The sequence below is a fragment of the Wyeomyia smithii genome, chromosome 1 (assembly GCF_029784165.1).
Source record: "Wyeomyia smithii strain HCP4-BCI-WySm-NY-G18 chromosome 1, ASM2978416v1, whole genome shotgun sequence".
Lineage (NCBI taxonomy): Eukaryota > Metazoa > Arthropoda > Insecta > Diptera > Culicidae > Wyeomyia > Wyeomyia smithii.
This window is the reverse complement of record NC_073694.1, coordinates 121,571,911-121,584,543: the sequence shown is the minus strand read 5'-3', so window position 1 is coordinate 121,584,543 and position 12,633 is coordinate 121,571,911. Positions and strand designations below refer to the sequence as shown.

At 40.9% G+C, this 12,633-nt stretch overlaps 1 pseudogene; it reads right to left on the bottom strand.

The window, feature by feature from the left end:
* Positions 1-9,136: 9,136 nt before the first annotated feature.
* Positions 9,137-12,633, bottom strand: part of LOC129717156 (uncharacterized) — a 7,414-nt pseudogene continuing 3,917 nt past the window's right edge.

Sequence of the window (12,633 nt, the reverse complement as noted above, 5' to 3'; positions counted from 1 at the left end):
ATGTTGACTAGGACCCTAGGCATATTGGAAAATATTGAGTTGTTCGGCCCAATTGACATTCCTGGTCACCAGGGTAGATATGGGAAAATTCAAGATTTTTCGATTTTTCCCCATATAAGCCTCCTTATCGCATATAGCAAAAGTCTGCCTACTGATAGGGAAATCTCATCGATTGGAGATGTTGACTAGGACTCTAGGCATATTGGAAAATATTGAGTTGTTCGGCCCAATTGACATTCCTGGTCACCAGGGTAGATATGGGAAAATTCAAGATTTTTCGATTTTTCCCCATATAAGCCTCCCCCTTATCGCATATAGCAGAAGTCTGCCTACTGATAGGGAAATCTCATCGATTGGAGATGTTGACTAGGACCCTAGGCATATTGGAAAATATTGAGTTGTTCGGCCCAATTGACATTCCTGGTCACCAGGGTAGATATGGGAAAATTCAAGATTTTTCGATTTTTCCCCATATAAGCCTCCTTATCGCATATAGCAAAAGTCTGCCTACTGATAGGGAAATCTAATCGATTGGAGATGTTGACTAGGACCCTAGGCATGTTGGAAAATATTGAGTTGTTCGGCCCAATTGACATTCGTGGTCACTAGGGTAGATATGGGAAAATTCAAGATTTTTCGATTTTTCCCCATATAAGCCTCCTTATCGCATATAGCAAAAGTCTGCCTACTGATAGAGAAATCTAATCGATTGGAGATGTTGACTAGGACCCTAGGCATATTGGAAAATATTGAGTTGTTCGGCCCAATTGACATTCGTGGTCACTAGGGTAGATATGGGAAAATTCAAGATTTTTCGATTTTTTCCCTCATAAGCCTCCTTATCGCATATAGCAAAAGTCTGCCTACTGATAGACAAATCTAATTGATTGAAGATGTTGACTTGGACCCTAGGCATATTGGAAAATATTGAGTTGTTCGGCCCAATTGACATTCGTGGTCACCAGGGTAGATATGGGAAAATTCAAGATTTTTCGATTTTTCCCCATGTAAGCCTCCCCCTTATCGCATATAGCAAAAGTCTGCCTACTGATAGGGAAATCTAATCGATTGGAGATTTTGACTAGGATCCTAGGCATGTTGGAAAATATTGAGTTGTTCGGCCCAATTGACATTCGTGGTCACTAGGGTAGATATGGGAAAATTCAAGATTTTTCGATTTTTCCCCATATAAGCCTCCCCCTTATCGCATATTGCAAAAGTCTGCCTACTGATAGGGAAATCTAATCGATTGGAGATGTTGACTAGGACCCTAGGCATGTTGGAAAATATTGAGTTGTTCGGCCCAATTGACATTCGTGGTCACTAGGGTAGATATGGGAAAATTCAAGATTTTTCGATTTTTCCCCATATAAGCCTCCTTATCGCATATAGCAAAAGTCTGCCTACTGATAGAGAAATCTTATCGATTGGAGATGTTGACTAGGACCCTAGGCATATTGGAAAATATTGAGTTGTTCGGCCCAATTGACATTCGTGGTCACCAGGGTAGATATGGGAAAATTCAAGATTTTTCGATTTTTCCCCATGTAAGCCTCCCCCTTATCGCATATTGCAAAAGTCTGCCTACTGATAGGGAAATCTAATCGATTGGAGATGTTGACTAGGACCCTAGGCATATTGGAAAATATTGAGTTGTTCGGCCCAATTGACATTCCTGGTCACCAGGGTAGATATGGGAAAATTCAAGATTTTTCGATTTTTCCCCATATAAGCCTCCTTATCGCATATAGCAAAAGTCTGCCTACTGATAGACAAATCTAATTGATTGGAGATGTTGACTAGGAACCTAGGCATATTGGAAAATATTGAGTTGTTCGGCCCAATTGACATTCGTGGTCACCAGGGTAGATATGGGAAAATTCAAGATTTTTCAATTTTTCCCCTTATAAGCCTCCCCCTTATCGCATATTGCAAAAGTCTGCCTACTGATAGGGAAATCTAATCGATTGGAGATGTTGACTAGGACCCTAGGCATATTGGAAAATATTGAGTTGTTCGGCCCAATTGACATTCCTGGTCACCAGGGTAGATATGGGAAAATTCAAGATTTTTCGATTTTTCCCCATATAAGCCTCCCCCTTATCGCATATAGCAAAAGTCTGCCTACTCATAGGGAAATCTTTTCGATTGGAGATGTTGACTAGGACCCTAGGCATATTGAAAAATATTGAGTTGTTCGGCCCAATTGACATTCGTGGTCACCAGAGTAGATATGGGAAAATTCAAGATTTTTCGATTTTTCCCCATATAAGCCTCCCCCTTATCGCATATTGCAAAAGTCTGCCTACTGATAGGGAAATCTAATCGATTGGAGATGTTGACTAGGACCCTAGGCATATTGGAAAATATTGAGTGGTTCGGCCCAATTGACATTCCTGGTCACCAGGGTAGATATGGGAAAATTCAAGATTTTTCGATTTTTCCCCATATAAGCCTCCCCCTTATCGCATATTGCAAAAGTCTGCCTACTGATAGGGAAATCTAATCAATTGGAGATGTTGACTAGGACCCTAGGCATGTTGGAAAATATTGAGTTGTTCGGCCCAATTGACATTCGTGGTCACTAGGGTAGATATGGGAAAATTCAAGATTTTTCGATTTTTCCCCATATAAGCCTCCTTATCGCATATCGCAAAAGTCTGCCTACTGATAGACAAATCTAATTGATTGGAGATGTTGACTAGGACCCTAGGCATATTGGAAAATATTGAGTTGTTCGGCCCAATTGACATTCGTGGTCACCAGGGTAGATATGGGAAAATTCAAGATTTTTCGATTTTTCCCCATATAAGCCTCCCCCTTCTCGCATATAGCAAAAGTCTGCCTACTGATAGGGAAATCTAATCGATTGGAGATGTTGACTAGGATCCTAGGCATATTGGAAAATATTGACTTGTTCGGCCCAACTGGCATTCCTGGTCACCAGGGTAGACATGGGAAAATTCAAGATTTTTCGATTTTTCCCCATATAAGCCTCCTTATCGCATATAGCAAAAGTCTGCCTACTGATAGGGAAAACTAATCGATTGGAGATTTTAACTAGGATCCTAGGCATGTTGAAAAATATTGAGTTGTTCGGCCCAATTGACATTCGTGGTCACTAGGGTAGATATGGGAAAATTCAAGATTTTTCGATTTTTCCCCATATAAGCCTCCTTACCGCATATCGCAAAAGTCTGCCTACTGATAGACAAATCTAATTGATTGGAGATGTTGACTAGGACCCTAGGCATATTGGAAAATATTGAGTTGTTCGGCCCAATTGACATTCCTGGTCACCAGAGTAGATATGGGAAAATTCAAGATTTTTCGATTTTTCCCCATATAAGCCTCCCCCTTATCGCATTTAGTAAAAGTCTGCCTACTGATAGGGAAAACTAATCGATTGGAGATTTTAACTAGGATCCTAGGCATGTTGAAAAATATTGAGTTGTTCGGCCCAATTGACATTCGTGGTCACTAGGGTAGATATGGGAAAATTCAAGATTTTTCGATTTTTTCCCTCATAAGCCTCCTTATCGCATATAGCAAAAGTCTGCCTACTGATAGACAAATCTAATTGATTGAAGATGTTGACTTGGACCCTAGGCATATTGGAAAATATTGAGTTGTTCGGCCCAATTGACATTCGTGGTCACCAGGGTAGATATGGGAAAATTCAAGATTTTTCGATTTTTCCCCATGTAAGCCTCCCCCTTATCGCATATAGCAAAAGTCTGCCTACTGATAGGGAAATCTAATCGATTGGAGATTTTGACTAGGATCCTAGGCATGTTGGAAAATATTGAGTTGTTCGGCCCAATTGACATTCGTGGTCACTAGGGTAGATATGGGAAAATTCAAGATTTTTCGATTTTTCCCCATATAAGCCTCCCCCTTATCGCATATTGCAAAAGTCTGCCTACTGATAGGGAAATCTAATCGATTGGAGATGTTGACTAGGACCCTAGGCATGTTGGAAAATATTGAGTTGTTCGGCCCAATTGACATTCGTGGTCACTAGGGTAGATATGGGAAAATTCAAGATTTTTCGATTTTTCCCCATATAAGCCTCCTTATCGCATATAGCAAAAGTCTGCCTACTGATAGAGAAATCTTATCGATTGGAGATGTTGACTAGGACCCTAGGCATATTGGAAAATATTGAGTTGTTCGGCCCAATTGACATTCGTGGTCACCAGGGTAGATATGGGAAAATTCAAGATTTTTCGATTTTTCCCCATGTAAGCCTCCCCCTTATCGCATATTGCAAAAGTCTGCCTACTGATAGGGAAATCTAATCGATTGGAGATGTTGACTAGGACCCTAGGCATATTGGAAAATATTGAGTTGTTCGGCCCAATTGACATTCCTGGTCACCAGGGTAGATATGGGAAAATTCAAGATTTTTCGATTTTTCCCCATATAAGCCTCCTTATCGCATATAGCAAAAGTCTGCCTACTGATAGAGAAATCTAATTGATTGGAGATGTTGACTAGGAACCTAGGCATATTGGAAAATATTGAGTTGTTCGGCCCAATTGACATTCGTGGTCACCAGGGTAGATATGGGAAAATTCAAGATTTTTCAATTTTTCCCCATATAAGCCTCCCCCTTATCGCATATTGCAAAAGTCTGCCTACTGATAGGGAAATCTAATCGATTGGAGATGTTGACTAGGACCCTAGGCATATTGGAAAATATTGAGTTGTTCGGCCCAATTGACATTCCTGGTCACCAGGGTAGATATGGGAAAATTCAAGATTTTTCGATTTTTCCCCATATAAGCCTCCCCCTTATCGCATATAGCAAAAGTCTGCCTACTCATAGGGAAATCTTTTCGATTGGAGATGTTGACTAGGACCCTAGGCATATTGAAAAATATTGAGTTGTTCGGCCCAATTGACATTCGTGGTCACCAGAGTAGATATGGGAAAATTCAAGATTTTTCGATTTTTCCCCATATAAGCCTCCCCCTTATCGCATATTGCAAAAGTCTGCCTACTGATAGGGAAATCTAATCGATTGGAGATGTTGACTAGGACCCTAGGCATATTGGAAAATATTGAGTGGTTCGGCCCAATTGACATTCCTGGTCACCAGGGTAGATATGGGAAAATTCAAGATTTTTCGATTTTTCCCCATATAAGCCTCCCCCTTATCGCATATTGCAAAAGTCTGCCTACTGATAGGGAAATCTAATCAATTGGAGATGTTGACTAGGACCCTAGGCATGTTGGAAAATATTGAGTTGTTCGGCCCAATTGACATTCGTGGTCACTAGGGTAGATATGGGAAAATTCAAGATTTTTCGATTTTTCCCCATATAAGCCTCCTTATCGCATATCGCAAAAGTCTGCCTACTGATAGACAAATCTAATTGATTGGAGATGTTGACTAGGACCCTAGGCATATTGGAAAATATTGAGTTGTTCGGCCCAATTGACATTCGTGGTCACCAGGGTAGATATGGGAAAATTCAAGATTTTTCGATTTTTCCCCATATAAGCCTCCCCCTTCTCGCATATAGCAAAAGTCTGCCTACTGATAGGGAAATCTAATCGATTGGAGATGTTGACTAGGATCCTAGGCATATTGGAAAATATTGACTTGTTCGGCCCAACTGGCATTCCTGGTCACCAGGGTAGACATGGGAAAATTCAAGATTTTTCGATTTTTCCCCATATAAGCCTCCTTATCGCATATAGCAAAAGTCTGCCTACTGATAGGGAAAACTAATCGATTGGAGATTTTAACTAGGATCCTAGGCATGTTGAAAAATATTGAGTTGTTCGGCCCAATTGACATTCGTGGTCACTAGGGTAGATATGGGAAAATTCAAGATTTTTCGATTTTTCCCCATATAAGCCTCCTTACCGCATATCGCAAAAGTCTGCCTACTGATAGACAAATCTAATTGATTGGAGATGTTGACTAGGACCCTAGGCATATTGGAAAATATTGAGTTGTTCGGCCCAATTGACATTCCTGGTCACCAGAGTAGATATGGGAAAATTCAAGATTTTTCGATTTTTCCCCATATAAGCCTCCCCCTTATCGCATTTAGTAAAAGTCTGCCTACTGATAGGGAAATATAATCGATTGGAGATGTTGACTAGGACCCTAGGCATATTGAAAAATATTGACTTGTTCGGCCCAACTGGCATTCCTGGTCACCAGGGTAGACATGGGAAAATTCAAGATTTTTAGATTTTTCCCCATATAAGCCTCCCCCTTATCGCATATTGCAAAAGTCTGCCTACTGATAGGGAAATCTAATCGATTGGAGATGTTGACTAGGACCCTAGGCATGTTGGAAAATATTGAGTTGTTCGGCCCAATTGACATTCGTGGTCACTAGGGTAGATATGGGAAAATTCAAGATTTTTCGATTTTTCCCCATATAAGCCTCCTTATCGCATATAGCGAAAGTCTGCCTACTGATAGAGAAATCTAATCGATTGGAGATGTTGACTAAGACCCTAGGCATATTGGAAAATATTGAGTTGTTCGGCCCAATTGACATTCGTGGTCACCAGGGTAGATATGGGAAAATTCAAGATTTTTCGATTTTTCCCCATGTAAGCCTCCCCCTTATCGCATATAGCAAAAGCCTGCCTACTGATAGGGAAATCTAATCGATTGGAGATTTTGACTAGGATCCTAGGCATGTTGAAAAATATTGAGTTGTTCGGCCCAATTGACATTCGTGGTCACTAGGGTAGATATGGGAAAATTCAAGATTTTTCGATTTTTCCCCATATAAGCCTCCTTGTCGCATATAGCAAAAGTCTGCCTACTGATAGACAAATCTAATTGATTGGAGATGTTGACTAGGACCCTAGGCATATTGGAAAATATTGACTTGTTCGGCCCAACTGGCATTCCTGGTCACCAGGGTAGACATGGGAAAATTCAAGATTTTTCGATTTTTCCCCATATAAGCCTCCTTATCGCATATAGCAAAAGTCTGCCTACTGATAGAGAAATCTAATCGATTGGAGATGTTGACTATGACCCTAGGCATATTGAAAAATATTGGTTTGTTCGGCCCAACTGGCATTCCTGGTCACCAGAGTAGATATGGGAAAATTCAAGATTTTTCGATTTTTCCCCATATAAGCCTCCCCCTTATCGCATTTAGTAAAAGTCTGCCTACTGATAGGGAAATATAATCGATTGGAGATGTTGACTATGACCCTAGGCATATTGAAAAATATTGGTTTGTTCGGCCCAACTGGCATTCCTGGTCACCAGGGTAGACATGGGAAAATTCAAGATTTTTCGATTTTTCCCCATATAAGCCTCCTTATCGCATATAGCAAAAGTCTGCCTACTGATAGAGAAATCTAATCGATTGGAGATGTTGACTAGGACCCTAGGCATATTGGAAAATATTGAGTTGTTCGGCCCAATTGACATTCGTGGTCACCAGGGTAGATATGGGAAAATTCAAGATTTTTCGATTTTTCCCCATGTAAGCCTCCCCCTTATCGCATATAGCAAAAGTCTGCCTACTGATAGGGAAATCTAATCGATTGGAGATTTTGACTAGGATCCTAGGCATGTTGAAAAATATTGAGTTGTTCGGCCCAATTGACATTCGTGGTCACTAGGGTAGATATGGGAAAATTCAAGATTTTTCGATTTTTCCCCATATAAGCCTCCTTATCGCATATCGCAAACGTCTGCCTACTGATAGACAAATCTAATTGATTGGAGATGTTGACTAGGACCCTAGGCATATTGGAAAATATTGAGTTGTTCGGCCCAATTGACATTCGTGGTCACCAGGGTAGATATGGGAAAATTCAAGTTTTTCGATTTTTCCCCATATAAGCCTCCCCCTTATCGCATATTGCAAAAGTCTGCCTACTGATAGGGAAATCTTATCGATTGGAGATGTTGACTAGGACCCTAGGCATATTGGAAAATATTGAGTTGTTCGGCCCAATTGACATTCCTGGTCACCAGAGTAGATATGGGAAAATTCAAGATTTTTCGATTTTTCCCATATAAGCCTCCCCCTTATCGCATTTAGTAAAAGTCTGCCTACTGATAGGGAAATATAATCGATTGGAGATGTTGACTAGGACCCCAGGCATATTGAAAAATATTGACTTGTTCGGCCCAACTGGCATTCCTGGTCACCAGGGTAGACATGGGAAAATTCAAGATTTTTCGATTTTTCCCCATATAAGCCTCCTTATCGCATATAGCAAAAGTCTGCCTACTGATAGAGAAATCTAATCGATTGGAGATGTTGACTAAGACCCTAGGCATATTGGAAAATATTGAGTTGTTCGGCCCAATTGACATTCGTGGTCACCAGGGTAGATATGGGAAAATTCAAGATTTTCCGATTTTTCCCCATATAAGCCTCCTTATCGCATATAGCAAAAGTCTGCCTACTGAAATTGACATTCGTGGTCACCAGGGAAAATACACCCGAAACTGCGACTCCGTCGGTTGACTAGATAACGCAGTCCTAGTAAAGGAGCATGTTAAAATCAATATACTACATACATCAATCATGAATTGAATACGAACCGGAAAAACCGGCAATGTTCTAGCCGACGAAATAAGTACGACGATTTGGATTCTGCTGGATAAGCTAGAACCCCGCCACTTCGGCATCATTGCGCTCCAAGAGCTTTGTCGAAAAGGAAGGACGGTACGAAATCATTTGAAATGGTTTATATTATCGAAATAGGGACATCATCGTCAAAATATTTATTTCGAAGTATCGTTGCTTTTAATATGTTGGTATTTAGATGCCTAACGTCAATTATTATGTAATGAGACAAGAATAACATAATTTTATTAGGTTCAGGTTTCGAGGCATGGTAACTGGAAATGCTCTCATTCATGGATCTCATGATTCTGACAGATATTCGGGAACATATTTGTAATAAGTTTCTCTTTTGTCGATATCACTATGACTATTTGGGCAGATAGTGCTCCCGAGAAAGTTGTGCAAAAAACTATTGGATTCCTAGGAGGTTTCTTTTGACCTTAAATGGAAAAACTGTTCATTCAATCTTTACTTTGTTTAATTACGTATCTAAGGTGGTGCGTGTGTGTGTGGGGGGGGTGGCGCTAGCGGATCACTCTTCTTCTCACGGTACGTACCGGCTACTTCGAAGGGTTCTGGTTCTGCTGGGCTGCGTTGCTGTTGCTGCGATGCTGCGTTGCTGGTTGCGGGGGAGGGGGAAAACTCATTGCTGTTTTACGCTGCTCTAGTATGATGACCAAAATCGCAATGGCGGATGCGTGGTTTGGCGGGGAAGCAGGTTCTTCAGCGTCTTCCTCCTTTGACTCAATCGATGGGCCACGGACGAGACCGTATTGGCGCCACCGAGAAGGGTCCTCCTTTACTATCAGGGCCAGTTGTCCGAGGATTCCGCGGGCTCGTCGCTGCCCGGAACTCCTTTACGGTTAGACGTAGGCGGATTTCACCACCTAGGCCGACTCGTGTGAAGTGAGCGAACGACGAACGAATAAAATATTCGTTTTGGTGAAAAAACAGAAAAAAAGGTTCTACTCGGACATAAACTATTAGCACGTCATAGCTAAAGTGGGGTGGTATTCTTTACCTGAATGCACTCTTTCTTTGGCTGATATTCGGTACTCACTTAGCTTTTTTATATTTTTTTCTAGATCTCTACTCACTTGCTTCTTACACGAACGCTGCGGTACTTCTGATCGTTTGGCGGTTTTTCAACTCTTGATTTCCCTCCTTTCACCACCCACCATTTTCTTCCTTTTTCCTGTTACTTTTTGATTTCCCGGCGTCACTCTTTTTTTCAGGGTCGGCAAATTGCGCTCAAGGAGGCTTACCTTCCAATGTAGCTTCAGTTCGGTCACAACCTAACATCGAAAAGCTTAGCTTAGCTTGACTGACTGCACATATCAATGGTTGCACTCCGTGATTGATCCGAATCAGTAAAATTGCACAGTGAATCAACTGAATGGGGCTGGGAGTCACCGACCATTCTCATTGTACAAGTTTTAGTGACTCAATACTTTAACGGATCAATAACAACGCCGGCCACGTCCTTGCAATCAGGTAGGAAGAGGGTAGGGATGTAAGTGTGACCCTTGCTATTTGGAGACCGTGTTTATCTCTGCATCTCCACAAAGGTCACGGGAAGGAGGTGTTGTTAGTTGGGAAGGGTAAGTTGGATCAGGATTCACCTTGATAAGTGATGCGATCATACATTCACTCGTCGCTTTTGAAATATTACCGATTTATTCTCCGTTCGGTCGGCTGATTAGAAATGCAAATTTGGTTTATTTATATTTGATAGCGGTTTAAACTAGCAGACATTAGTAATGCTGTAGGGACCTGTAGCCGGCCCTGGTCGATCCCTAATCAGCGTGCAGCTTAAGCGCCACTCCGTTAGGAGACTGCACGCCACGCTATGTTTGCCCGGTAAGACTCCCCTACGGGTCAGTCAAAGTTGCCATAAAGAGAAGGAATCAGGATCGGACCAGATAGGCTAATAAATTTAAGGCTCCAAAAGCGGGTAGAAAACCCTTCTATCAGCCGGCAGAAATTTTCAACACCTACGTAAACGCATAGAAAGCTTGCGGTAAGGAATCACCCATACCTTGATGATATCATCACAAGCAAAGTCGCTATTTGCCGCTAGACGGCGCAAACATCTCGAACAATGAGCTTTGCTCGGCATTCAAATTCCGCCACGCGGAAGACACAACGAACCGAACTACACGAATACGAATGACGTGAACATATTAGAACGTACTAAATCCTTCCAGTAAACACATTACATCATTTGTTTAACTAATCAAACCGATTATTGGAGACAACAAAGGACAGGTTTGTATTTTATATTACTAGCATGCTTTCATGTGTGTTGTATTGGTATAGAGCAAGATTGCGCCAAATCACCGATGGTCGGTCGGATATCGACCATTTTTGATTTGAATGAAACTTTGCACCAGAGCTGCGAAAAGTCAACATCATACTACTGATATTACGCCAAAATGATGCAACACCAGAATCAGCCAACTACGATGCATGGTTCATTACAAAAGAGTTTGCGTTGTTTCGATGATTCTCTAGGCGTCAACTCTCAATCTCATTTTTTCTTGCTATCTCTCTCCATCATTCGGGTATGGCTGTACTGAGATTGAACCAGCAGAAATATCAAGTTCATTTTGACAGCATGATGTTATGAGGATAGCAAACATAAAATCAATGATTTTTCTTCAATTGATATGTATGATATTGATATATGGTCGGCGTGCGATCACACTGAACTAAGCACCGTTTTCTCAGATGAGTTATTGACACCCAGTGGATATGAGAAGTAATAATCTATCTATTATGAAGTAACGAAATCGTTTGAGCATTTGATAACGATATTATAACAAAAATTCTCTGTAGCAGCTTGACTACACAGCAGTTGCGGCAGTTAATGTTTTTCGACGCTTGGTTCGGTTTGGCTGCACGCCGACTAAAAGCATTGACAATAAACTACTATTACTTCGTTTTGTAACTGAGCGTATTTTAGTTTGGTACATTTTGAATCTGTATGATCGTTCATTTTTATTCTCAGTAGAGAATATGCTTTTTCATAGCACGCCGACTAAAAGCATTGTCAATAAACAACTATTAAGACTCGAATACACACACGGCGTAATGACGTCTTCTCCATACGAATTAAAAGGCGTAAACGCGCCTTCCGTTGGGACGCCTTTCAACCAGAACCTTCTAGCTTTGCCTTCTTGTGAAGAAAGTAGTCGTTCGCCGCCTTCGGCTGCGCACTTGACTGCCTTCTGTGTAGACGCATCGTGCCTTCCACACGGTCTTGTGTCGCCTTCTTTTGGCGAAGGCGTCAGGAAGGCGTTGTCACGCCGTGTGTGTATTAAGGCCTTTACTTCGTTTTGTAACTGAGCGTATTTAAGTTTGGTACATTTTGAATCTGTATGATCATTCATTTTTATTCTCAGTAGGGAATATGCTTTTTCATAACACCAATTGTAATAAAAAAATTCTATTAATTTTTTCAAATGATCTCATATCTGAAAAAAAATATTGCATTTTTATTTGCTCTTTGACAGCATGAGTTTATGAATTTGACTCTTGATTATCGTGCTTGTTGTAGCTTAAACTAAAAACAGTGTTAGTTCGCGGCAAAAAATGAATCACGGGTGGCAAAACAGAAAACTTTTAAACATGTATGGGTATGTATATTTATATACAGATCCTGTTAAATTTTGGCACGGTTAAACTTTGAAACTGTTCAATTTCGGTTCGGAACGGTTTTGCTTTTCTCCTAGTTTTCATTCATATTTTTTATTAACGAAGAGGATGGCCAGAGTTAATTGACTGGTTTCGGATATATGGTCGGAATATGTTTCAGTGACATGGTAACGATGATCAAAGCAGTGCTTAGAAGTGCTTAAAATCCTACCATGCCTCTCAATGTAAAATGTAAAAATGCGGACTTGTTCCGGTTGTGTTCCGAATACTCGGGGTTGTTGTGCCAAAGCCCATTATGCGACACCTATAACGTCTGATTTGAAATTATAAACCTAGTTCATTGGTGGCCATATCTTGAGCTGGGGTCGTCACGGACCGCTTAAAAAGTAAGAAAAAATAT